The following is a 12,941-nucleotide window of genomic DNA, read 5'->3' as shown; positions in this document are numbered from 1 at the left end:
TTCTTGCTTGATATAACTGTGTTTGCTGCATTATACTCCTGCTGGTGGTTGGGAGGTTTGAAGGAATTGGAAAGGGAAGTATTAGTTAGACTGAAGTATCTTTAGTCAGATGCCCTTTATGGTTTAGTTTGTTTATAAGCTTTGATATTATTTTGGAGGAAGTTCTAGGATTGCCTTCGGCTTTCCTCTATTATTATGTATTATATATGTGGAAGCTGTTACCATGCTGGGGACCTCTGGTTCTCACCCATGCGGATTTTGTGGTTTTCAGATGCAGGACGTGAGGTTTCCCGCTGAGGCATGCTGGAGACTTCTAGATTTGCGAAGATCCTTTGTTCTCGGGGCTATGTTTTGGTTTATATGTTTTGTTTAGATACTTTTATCTCCATTAAATAATACAAACTGTGATGACTCCTCTTATGGGAGATTTTGGAGAATAGGTCTTATGTTTTTGTGTCCCTTTGGGTTTCCTTTGGGGTTTTCCTTATTTTTATCATATGTATATATTGCTATGCTCGGACCGGTTATCTTCGCAGCCGGATCTTGAGTCTTGATATTCCTGTTTTTGACACTCCTTTGTATATATATATAATTTCGCGTTGGTTTATCCTTATTCGTTACGTTATCGATCGGAGTGTTGCGCTTTCGAGTTGCGGTTTTTGTTTACCCCTTTTTCTACAAAGGCTCCTAGTTATAATCAATCATTCATTCTACTATATGTACTAAATTTTTATTTTAGAGGTCGTAATACCTTGCCATCTCTGAATTATGACTTAAGCATAAGACTCTGTATGGTAGGGTGTTACACAAACCATCATAGAATATATCCAGGATGGTCCATTCTGAAAGCATGTCAGAAGGACACTTTTTGGTCAGTTGCTTGTATCTCTCCCAAGCTTCATAGAGGGATTCACCTTCTTTTTGTCTGAAGGTTTGAACATCCACTCTAAGCTTACTCAGCTTTTGAGGAGGAAAGAACTTGGCTAAGAAAGCCGTGACCAGCTTATCCCAAGAGTTCAGACTATCTTTAGGTTGAGAGCCCAACCATACTCTAGCTCTGTCTCTTACAGCAAAAGGGAAAAGCATAAGCCTGTAGACCTCGGGATCAACCCCAATGGTCTTAACAGTATCACAGATCTGCGAGAATTCAGTTAAGAACTGAAAAGGATCTTCTGATGGAAGTCCATAAAACTTACAATTCTGTTGCATCAGAGAAACTAATTGAGGCTTTAGCTCAAAATTGTTTGCTCCAATGGCAGGGATTGAGATGCTTTTTCCATGAAAGTTGGAATTTGGTGTAGTAAAGTCACCAAGCATCTTCCTTGCATTGTTGTTGTTTTTGGCCATGTCTCCTTTTTCGAGATTTTCTGTAAGGTTTTTTCTAGATTGTTGTGCTTTAACTTCTCTTAGCTTCTTCTTCAGAGTCCTTTCAGGTTTAGGATCTGCTTCAACAAGAATGTCCTTGTCCTTGCTCCTGCTCATATGAAAAAGAAGAAAACAAAAAAGAAGGGGAATCCTCTATGTCACAGTATAGAGATTCATTTATGTGAGTAGAAGAAGAAAAGAATAAAAGAAGGAAAATTCAAACACAGAGAGGGAAGAAAAGAGGGTTCGAATTGAGTAGAAGAGAAGTGTTAGTAGATAAATAAATAAATAGAAGGAGATGAGAGAGAGGAGTTTTCGAAAATTGTTTTTGAAAAATGGTTGGTGATTTTTCAAAAATTAGAGATAGAAAAGTAGTTCGGTGGTTTTGAAAAAGATAAGAAACAAACAAAAGTCAATTTGTTGGTTGAAAAAGATTTGAAAATCAATTTTGAAAAGATAAGAAGTTAGAAAAGATTTTGAAATTGATTTTGAAAAAGATATGATTTGAAAAAGATATGATTAAAAAGATATGACTGAAAAGATATTTTGAAAAAGATTTGAAAAGGAAATTAAAAAGATTTGATTTTTGAAATTAAAATTGATTACTTGACTAACAAGAAACTAAAAGATATGATTCTAGAATTTAAAGATTGAACCTATCTTAACAAGAAAGTAACAAACTTTAAATTTTTGAATCAACCACATTAATTGTTAGTAAAGTTTTTGAAAATTATGAAATAAAATTAAGAAAAAGATTTTGAAAATCAATTTTTAAAATTTTTGGAAATAAAAAAATGAAAAAGATTTGATTTTTGAAAAAGATTTTGAAAAGATAGGATTTTTGAATTTGAAATCTTGACTTGACTAACAAGAAACAACTTATTTTAAAATTTTTTGACTAAGTCAACCCAAAGATTTCGAAATATATGAGTAAAATAAGGAAAAGATATTTTTTATTTTTGAATTTTAATGAGGAGAGAGAAAAACAACTAATGACTCAAAACATGAAAATTTTGAATCAAAACCAATAATGCATGCAAGAACACTCTGAATGTCAAGATGAACACCAAGAACACTTTGAAGATCAAGATGAACATCAAGACTTATTTTTGAAAAATTTTCAAGAAAAGAAAAATATGCAAGACACCAAACTTAGAAATTTTTCATGCTTAGACACTAAGGATTCACGAATGCATATGAGAAACAAGAAAATACACAAAACAATAAAATGGAAAGATCAAACAAGAAGACTTGTCAAGAACAACTTGAAGATTATGAAGAATGAAATGCATGAAATTTTCGAAAAATGCACAAATTTTTAAAACATGCAATTGACACCAAACTTAAAAATTGACACTAGACTCAAACAAAAGACACAAAATATTTTTGGTTTTTATGATTTTATTAATTTTTTTGGATTTTTCGAAAATTATTTTGGAAAAACAAAAAAGAAGAAAAAATTTTGAAAGATTTTTGAAAACTTTTTGAAAATAAAATAATGGTTAAAACAAGAAGAAAATTACCTAATCTGACCAACAAGATGAACCGTCAGTTGTCCAAACTCAAACAATCCTCGGCAACGGCGCCAAAAACTTGGTGCACGAAATTGTGATCTCAATGGTGCCAACAACTTGGTACGCACAATTGTAATATCACTCTTCTTCACAACTTCGCACAACTAACCAGCAAGTGCACTGGGTCGTCCAAGTAATAAACCTTACGTGAGTAAAGGTTGATCCCACGGAGATTGTCGGCTTGAAGCAAGCTACGGTCACCTTGTAAATCTCAGTCAGGCGGATTCAAATGGTTATAGAGTTTTAATAATTAAAAGATAAATAGAACGTAAAATAAAGATAGAGATACTTATGTAAATAATTGGTGGAAATTTCAGATAAGTGTATGGAGATGCTTTATCCCTCTTGAATCTATGCTTTCCTACTGCCTCCACCCAATCCTTCATACTCCTTTCTATGGCAAGCTGTATGTAGGGCGTCACCGTTGTCAATGGCTATTTTCCATCCTCTCAATGAAAAAGGTCCTCTACGGTTTCCCCCATGGCTAATCCGCTGTTGGTTCTCGATCGTGTAGTAATAGGATTTACTATCCTTTTGCATCTGTCACCACGCCCTACAGTCACGAGTTTGAAGCTCATCACAGTCATCCCATCCCAGATCCTACTCGGAATACCACAGACAAGGTTTAGACTTTCTAGATCTAAAGAAAGCTGCCAATGGATTCTGGCTTATACCACGAAGACTCTGATCTCATGGAATGGAAGCCTCTATTGTCAGGAGAGGCAACCATGCGTCGTGGACTAGAAATCCAAGAGATACACAGTCTAGCGTTTTCTGGTAGAACAGAAGTGTTTGTCAGACACGCGTTCATAAGTGAGAATGGTGATGAGTGTCACAGATCATCACATCCATCAGGTTGAAGTGCGAATGAATATCTTAGAATGAGAATAAGCATGAATTGAATAGAAAACAATAGTAATTGTATTAATACTCGAGGAACAGCAGAGCTCCACACCCTTAAACTATGGTGTGTAGAAACTCCACCGTTGAAAGTACATAAGTGATAGAGGTCCAAGCATGGCCGTGAGGCAAGCCCCCAATGTCTAAGATTGCATAAACTAATCAAAGATAGATACCCAGATCCAAATACAATAGTAAAAATTTCTATTTATACAAAACTAGTTACTAGGGTTTACAGAAATAAGTAAATGATGCATAAAATCTATTTTCGGGCCCACTTGGTGTGTGCTTAGGCTGAGCATTGAAGCTTTCACGTGTAGAGGTCTTCCTTGGAGTTGAACGCCAGTTTGTAACTTGTCTATGGTGTTTGACTCTGTTTTGTAACTTGTTTATGGCGTTTAACGCCAAAATAGGGCAGAAAGCTGGCGTTAAACGCCAGTTTGCATCATCTAAACTTGAGCAAAGTATGGACTATTATGTATTGATGGAAACCCTGGATGTCTACTTTCCAATGCAATTGAGAGCGCGCCATTTGGACTTCTGTAGCTCCAAAAATTTCATTTCAAGTGCAGGGAGGTCAGAATCTAACAGCATCAGCAGTCCTTTTTCAGCCTCTGAATCAGATTTTTGCTCAGGTCCCTCAATTTCAGCCAGAAAATACCTGAAATCACAGAAAAATACACAAACTCATAGTAAAGTCCAGAAATGTGAATTTTGCTTAAAAACTAATAAAAATATACTAAAAAGTGAATAAAACATACTAAAAACTATCTAAAAATAATGACAAAAAGTGTATAAATTATCCGCTCATCACATTGCACTGCGTATCTGAACCAGGATACATCTGTGTGTCATTCCTCTTTCTCTTCTCTGTTTTTGGTTCTACATAATAGGAGACAAAAGTAATTAATCTCCTATTTATTCTATCCTTTTATACTTCGCTACATCATATATTGGTTGTATCTCTGTTTTGGCTCTTAACTTATCTAGAGACAAATACAAAATATCTCTAATCTTCTATTCAAGATAACTCAACAGAATCCAAGTTTGAAAGCAAATTAAAAGAGGCCAAGATTCAATTTTCCATTCTCTTAGCCACTGATAACCATCAATTGGAATCAGAGATTGGTCTCAAAGAGATCAAGTTTTGTAACTTGGAGAAAAGATCTTGATGGCGAACAACATTGGTTCTAACACAGTGGCTTACACACTAACAGAAGGACAATCCAACAACAGACCTCCATTCTTCAATAGGAAAAACTACAACTACTAGAAAGATAATCATGAATTGTCCTTAAATTCCTACCAAAATTGGCGCTGATGGTGTTGTCACTCCCAAAACTGAAGCAGAATGGAATGAAGATGACAAGAAAAATGTGGAACTCAATGCCAAGGCAGTTAACGTGCTTAACTGTGAAATCAGCTTCGAGGAATACCGGAAGGTTTCAAGATACAAAATATTAAAGAAAATATGGGATAAGCTCCAAGTCACACATGAGGGTACCACACAAGTAAAAGAAACTAGGATTGACATGATGAGCAAAGAGTATGAGATATTCTCTATGAAGAATAGAGAATAAATTGATGACATGTTTGAAAGATTCTCTATCATAATTAATAGCTTGGATGCTATGGGGATTACTCATTCTGAACAGGTGCTAGTGAGGAAGGTCTTGAGAAGCTTGACAAAAAAGTGAAAAACTAAAGTTACTGTTATCTCTAAAAGCAGTAACCTAAGTTAAATGATCTATGATGAGTTGAGAGAAAAATTATTAGCATATGAAATCACTCACATAAAATATGATACAAAAAAGAAAGGAGTAAATCTTAAATCTTGCATTGAATCATTGGATCATGAATCCAGTGACTGTTTATTAGATGACGAGTTTTTGTTTTTTGCTAGAAAACTTAGAAGGATGATGAGACTCAAAGGAAGAAGTAGGGAAGGAAGCTCAAAAGAACCAAAGAAGGACTCAAGTAAGGTCATCTGCCATAATTACAGAGAAGCTGGACACTACAAATATGAGTGTCCGAAGCTGAAGAAAGAAGATAAGTCTCGGAAGGACAAGAAGAAAGGACTTATGGCTTCTTGGGAAGATCTAAAAAATGACTCTGATGAGGATGATGAATCTGACCGCAACTCTCAAGCATGCTTGATGGCAAACCACAGCCATCCTAATGAGGTAATTTTTATTTGAACCTTCTAATGAAGAATTTCATCTTATGATTGATGACCTTAATGAGAAAATAAAAAAATTTCTGAATCAATTCCATGAACTTGAATCTAAAAATGATATCCTGAAGGCTAAAAATGCTTTTCTCAAAGATAAATTAAGAGAAGCCGAAATCAATGTTGATCTTATTGAAAAAAACAAGCAGCTTAAATCTAAATTAAAAATTTTTTATGAAAAGCATTTTGTTTTTCCCTATTGGAATTACATTGAAGAAAATGAATGGTTGCATAATGAGGTTAAGAGTTTAAAACAAGACTTATCAAAATTTGATCAAAATTATGAAAATTTGGACAAATTGGTAGCTAGTTGATGAGCGGATAATTTATACGCTTTTTGGCATTGTTTTCATATAGTTTTTAGTATGGTTTAGTTAGTTTTTAGTATATTTTTATTAGTTTTTAAGAAAAATTCACATTTCTGGACTCTACTATGAGTTTTTGTGTTTTTCTATGATTTCAGGTATTTTCTGGCTGAAATTGAGGGACCTGAGCAAAAATCTGATTCAGAGGCTGATAAAGGACTGTTGATGCTGTTGGATTCTGACCTCCCTGGACTCGAAATGGAATTTTTGGAGCTACAGAAGTCCAAATGCCACGCTCTCAACTGAGTTGGAAATTAGACATCCAGGGCTTTCCAGAAATATATAATAGTTTATACTTTGCTTGAGTTTAGATTACGCAAACTGGCATTTAACGCCAGCTTTCTGCCCTATTCTGGCGTTAAACGCCAGAAACAAGTTACAAAGCAGAGTCAAATGCCAGAAACAGGTTACAAACTGGCATTCAACTCCAAGGAAGACCTCTACAGGTGAAAACTTCAATGCTCAGTCTAAGCACACACCAAGTGGGCCCGGAAGTTGATTTCTGCATCATTTACTTATTTCTGTAAACCCTAGTAACTAGTTTAGTATAAATAGAACTTTTTACTATTGTACTAGTGGTCTTTTTCCCTATTTTTGAATTCATATGTCATTTCGGGAGGCTGGCCATTCGACCATGCCTAGACCTTGTTCTTATGTATTTTCAACGGTGGAGTTTCTACACACCATAGATTAAGGTGTGAAGCTCTGCTGTTCCTTGAGTATTAATGCAAAGTACTACTATTTTCTATCCAATTCATGCTTATTCTTATTCTAAAATATTCATTCACACATAAGAACATGATGAGTGTGATGATTATGTGACACTCATCACTATTTTCACTTATGAACGCGTGATTGACAACCACTTCCATTCTACATGAAAACAAGCTTGAATGTGTATCTCTTGGATTCATGGTCCATGCATTTGATTGCCTCTCCTGACAACAGAGCCTTCAATTTCTTATGATCAGAGTCTTCGTGGTATAAGCTAGAATCAATTGGCAGCATTCTTGAGATTCGGAAAGTCTAAACCTTGTTTGTGGTATTCCGAGTAGGATCTGGGATGGGATGAATGTGACGAGCTTCAAACTCGTGACTGTAGGGCATGGTGACAGACGCAAAAGGATAGTAAATCCTATTCCTACACGATCGAGAACCGATAGATGATTAGCCCTACATAACCCGTAGTTAGACCATTTTCACTGAGAGGATGGACGGTAGCCATTGACAACGGTGATCCCCCTACAAACAGCTTGCCATGGAAAGGAGTACGAAGGATTGGATGAAGGCAGTAGGAAAGTAGAGATTCAAAAGGAATGAGGCATCTCCATACACTTATCTGAAATTCCCACCAATGAATTACATAAGTATCTCTATCTTTATTTTACGTTTTATTTATCTTTTAATTATTAAAAATCCATAACCATTTTAATCCGCCTGACTGAGATTTACAAGATGATCATAGCTTGCTTCAGGCTGACAATCTCCGTGGGATCGACCCTTACTCACGTAAGGTTTATTACTTGGACGACCCAGTGCACTTGCTGGTTAGTTGTGTGAAGTTGTGAGGAAGAGTTGAGATTACAATTGTGCATACCAAGTTGTTGGTGCCATTGTGTATTACAATTTCGTGCACCACTAGTCAAAGACCTCTTTTTGAAAAATCTAGGTTAGGGTATTGTGAAAAATATGAATCTGTTCTAAAAAATTCTCAATTTGAAAATGTGGCCTCAACCTCCAAAGATAAAAGAGTTCAAAACCTTAATCACCTTAAAAATTCAGCAAGCAATAAATTATGTCATATATATAATCAGAATGGTCATTTTCATATTCAATGTTTCATTATTGAAAGAAAAATTGGTGATAAAGTTTACAAAGTAATTGGCAAATACAATGCACTTGGACAACCAAGAGGGTTTAACATTAAAGGATCTAAAATGATTTGGATACCTAAGGCCATTTAAGAGTTTTGTGCAGGTTTACCTAGCATCGAAGAAGAAGAATGACATGTGGTACTTGGATAGTGGATGCTCTAGGAGCATGACCGGAAAGTCCACATTTTTCATCAAGCTTTACAAATATGATGGAGGTTTTGTGACTTTCGATGACAATGAGAAAGGAAAGATAATGGCCATAGGTAAAGTGGGAAAATTTTTTTCTACATTTATTAATGTTGTATTTTTAGTTGTTGGATTGAAACACAATCTTCTAAGAATTAGCCAATTGTGTGCTAGCATGTTTCAAATTTCTAAACTTGTGAAAAGGAACTTGGTTAGGGGTCTTTATAAAATAAAATTTAACAAAGACATCACTTGTGATGCTTGTCAATTGGGTAAACAAACCAAAAATTCTTTTAAACCCAAGGATGACATCTCTACCAAAAGACTATTGGAAATGATACATATTGATCTTTTTGGTCCTACTAGGACTCAAAGTCTAGGTGGTAAACATTATGGGTTAGTGGTGGTTGATGACTTTAGCAAGTTTGGATGGGTTCTTTTCTTGGCTCATAAAAATGATGCTTTTCTCACTTTTTCAACTCTATGCAAGAAGATTCAAAATGAAAAAGAATTAAAAATAACTTTCATAAGAAGTGAACATGGAAAAGAGTTTGAAAAATCAAGACTTTGAAACATTTTATAATGAATTTAGTATTTCACTTAAATTTTGATGTCCTAGAACACCTCAATAAAATGGAGTTGTTGAAAGGAGAAATAGAAACCTTCAAGAAATGGCTAGGGTAATAATTTGTGAAAATGAAATTTCAAAATTCCTTTAGGTTGAGGCTGTAAACACAACTCTTACATTTTGAACCGAACCATCACTCAAAAAGTCTTAATGAAAACCCCATCTGAGCTTTGGAAAGGAGTACCACCCAATCTTAACTACTTTCATGTTTTTGCACTACATGAAATTATTAGAATAGCGACTGATTTAGCGACCGATATAGAATTTCTAGGACCAGAAAAAATTGGTCGCTAAGTTGGTCACTAAATTATATTTTGCGACCCACAAAATCGGTCACTAATAGCAACCGAATTAGCGACTGATAAGTTTATTATACAACCAGAATAAAGTTGGTTGCTAAATCGGTCACTATTTTTTAATTTAGTGATCGAATTAGCAACCAAAACAAGAGAAAAAACGACTTTAGGATTTTCGGTCACAAAACCGGTCACTATTTTTTAATTTAGTGACCGATTTTGCAACCGATAGAGAAATAGGGTGAAAATTTGTTTGGTCGCTAAGGCAATGGTCATAAAATTGGTTGCTAATTGTTAAGATGGTGACCAATTTTAACGAGTTAAGTTATTCATGAATTATTTTTACCTTTAGTCTAGATTGTGGATCATAAATTTGATGTATTTAGGAATTTTCAATATTTTAAATTCTATATTTCTATGTATACATTGTGAATGTTTTTGGTATTTATTTGAAAAGTTAATCTATGTTTGATTCCTTTTATATTTTGTAAAAATATAATTATTTATGAAATTAAATTTTAATAGTGGTAAATGTGAAATCAGTAAAAATCTATAATTATAAAATTAGAAATAGTGGCCGCTTTAGTGACCAATTTAGTTTTCTAGTTAAGGAATTAGCGACCAATTTAGCCACCGATTTTATATTTTCAAATTAGGCATCGGCGACCGATTTAGCGACCAATTTCATCGGTGACTTATTCAGCGACCAAAAGGTTGGTCGCCATTTAGCGATCGATGTACTCAACGACCGATTTAGTGTAGAAAAATTTAGTCACCATTTAGCGGCCGATTATGTTAACGACCGATACTCTTTGATAAGGTTTTGTTGGCCTTGTTAAAAAATCGGTCGCTAAAATCAGTCGCTAACAGGTCGCTATTTTCTAATTAGCTACCAAGGTTTTAGCGACCACCAGAATTGGTTGCTAAATCGGTCGCTATTCTGGTAATTTCTTGTAGTGTTGGATGCAAATATTTTGTTTTAAATACTAAAATAACCTTTAAAAATTTGATCTAAAATATTATGGTGTCTTTGTTGGTTATTCAACCACTAGTAAAGCATACAGAGTTTACCTCAAGGAATATAGAATAATAGAGGAGTCCATACATGTCACCTTTTGTGATTCTAACACCATTTTAAGTGTTATTGAAGAAAATGATGTAAGAATTGAAATTGAATCTAGATTTAAAAGGATTCATGATCAAGACAAATCTAAACCTTCTTTGGAAAAAGTTGTTCCTATTTTTGCAGATCAAAATGAAGGAGACAATTCTGTTCTGTCTCCTACTGAAGCAAAAAATTTTGGAAATATGAACATTGCAAATCCAAATCATTCCCAACCTGAGATTAATTCACCAAATCCCAGAGAATGGAAGTTCTTGAAAAACTATCCACATAAATTTATTATTGGAGATCCCTCTCATAGAGTTACGACTAGATCCTTAAGTAGAAAGAGAGCTAAATTTAATAATCTTGCTCTCATATCACAAGTGGAAACCTAAAATGTGAAGGAAGCCCTTGATGATCCCTCTTGGATAAAGGCTATGGAGGAAGAACTAGTCCAATTTGAAAAGAATAAGGTTTGGACTCTTGTGCCTTATCCAAATGGTAAGAAGGTAACATGTACAAAATAGATCTTTAGAAATAAATTGGGTGAGGATGGTAGTGTTGTAAGAAACAAAGCTAGACTAGTAGCTCAAGGGTATAATCAAGAGGAAAGAATTGACTTTGATGAGTCATTTGTTCTGGTAGCTAGAATGGAAGCAATAAGATTATTGCTTGCCTATGCTACCCATAAAGGGTTTAAACTCTTTCAAATGGATGTTAAGTGTGTCTTTTTGAATGACTTTATTGATAGAGAAGTATATGTAGCTCAATCTCCCAGTTTTAAAAATAAAGACTTTCTAAACCATGTTTTTAAACTCTCTAAAGCACTTTATGATTTGAGACAAATTCCAAGAGTTTGGTATGAAAGACTTAATTCTTTCTTGTTGAAAAATAATTTTCAAAGAGAAACTATGGATACCACTCTTTTCATTAAAGAATCTAATGATCATTTCATACTTGTTCAAGTTTATGTGGATGATATTGTGTTTGAATCGGCTAATGAAACCTTGTGTGATGAATTTGGAAAATTAATGACTAGTGAGCTTGATATGAGTATGATGGGAGAACTCACATTCTTTCTAGGACTCCAAATAAAAAAAACTCCTAGTGAAATTTTTGTGCACTAAGGTAAATATGCCAAGGAGTTAGTAAATAAATTTGGATTAGAAAATTCCAAACCAATGAGCACACCTATGCATCCAAATTTCAAACTTGAAAAGGATGAAAATGGAAAAGATGTAGATGAAACAAGGTATAAAGGCATGATAGGATCACTCATGTATCCAACATCCTCTAGACCGGATATTGTTCATAGTGTGGGTGTGTGTTCTAGATTTCAATCTCATCCAAAAGAATAACATCTTTCTGGTCTAAAAAGGATCATTAGATACATCAATGACACCACTAATTTTGGTCTTTGGTATCCTAAAACTGATGAATTTTGTATAGTTGGGTATTGTGATGTAGATTTTGCCAGAGATCATGTAGATAGAAGAAGCACTTTAGGAATTTGTTGTTTTCTTGGACAGTCTTTGAATGTGTGGTGAAGCAAGAAGCAAGCTGCTATTGCTTTATCCACTGTTGAGGCAAAATATATAGCAGCTTTCTCTTGTTGTCCTCAAGTAATTTGGCTTCAAACACAACCTGCAAATTAGAAATTACAAGTCAAAAGTATCCCTTTGTTATGTGACAACTTGAGTGAAATTAATATTTCTGAAAATCCTATTTTATACCTAAGAACTAAGTACATTAAAGTAAGATTTCATTCCATAAGAGAACATATGAAAAATAGGTACTATTGACATATAATTTGTGAAATTTGAGGATGAATTGGCTGATATTTTTACAAAACCTCTATGTGAAGATAGATTTTGTAAATTGAGAACTGCTCTTGAAATGGTTGATGATGAGTTTTTGAACTAAACTTGTTTAATATGGGTTCTAGTTATTTTTGTCTCTTAGATTGCCAGAAGACAAACTGGCAGATGATGAATCCGTCTAAGTTCCCTGAAGATCTCAAAGTGCTTTGTTGATTTTAATTAACCTGGAATTGAACCAAATCTTTGGTGGTCCATTGTGTTTCCTTAAAACCACCACTGAGCCCAAGAGCAAGATACTCTGTTACATGAAGTGGGCCTCATTATTTGTTTTTATCACAAAAAAGGGAGTATGAGATTTTAGTTTATTTATTCTTTTAATTTTTTCTCAGGTCAAGTTAGTTTCAACGTTTTTCAAAAAACTTCCTATATGACTTGTTATTTCAAAACTGTCAACTTTGATTTTAAAATTTCAAAGGATTGTTGAAGCATTTAAGGCAATTATTGATTATTAACCTCTCATCTTCCATTACTCCACCACCTTCACTTTCTCTTTCTTCTTCACATTCTTTATTTCATCATGAGAAAGAAGATCGCTACT

At 34.3% G+C, this 12,941-nt stretch overlaps 1 non-coding gene across 1 annotated transcript; it reads left to right on the top strand.

Moving 5' to 3' along the window:
* Window positions 1–846: 846 nt before the first annotated feature.
* On the top strand, window positions 847–954 carry LOC112717153 (small nucleolar RNA R71). The gene has a single exon (XR_003160589.1). It is a non-coding gene; the product is annotated as a small nucleolar RNA R71 (small nucleolar RNA).
* Window positions 955–12,941: the final 11,987 nt, after the last annotated feature.

The sequence above is a fragment of the Arachis hypogaea genome, chromosome 1 (assembly GCF_003086295.3).
Source record: "Arachis hypogaea cultivar Tifrunner chromosome 1, arahy.Tifrunner.gnm2.J5K5, whole genome shotgun sequence".
NCBI lineage: Eukaryota > Viridiplantae > Streptophyta > Magnoliopsida > Fabales > Fabaceae > Arachis > Arachis hypogaea.
This window is presented reverse-complemented; position numbering and strand designations above follow the sequence as displayed.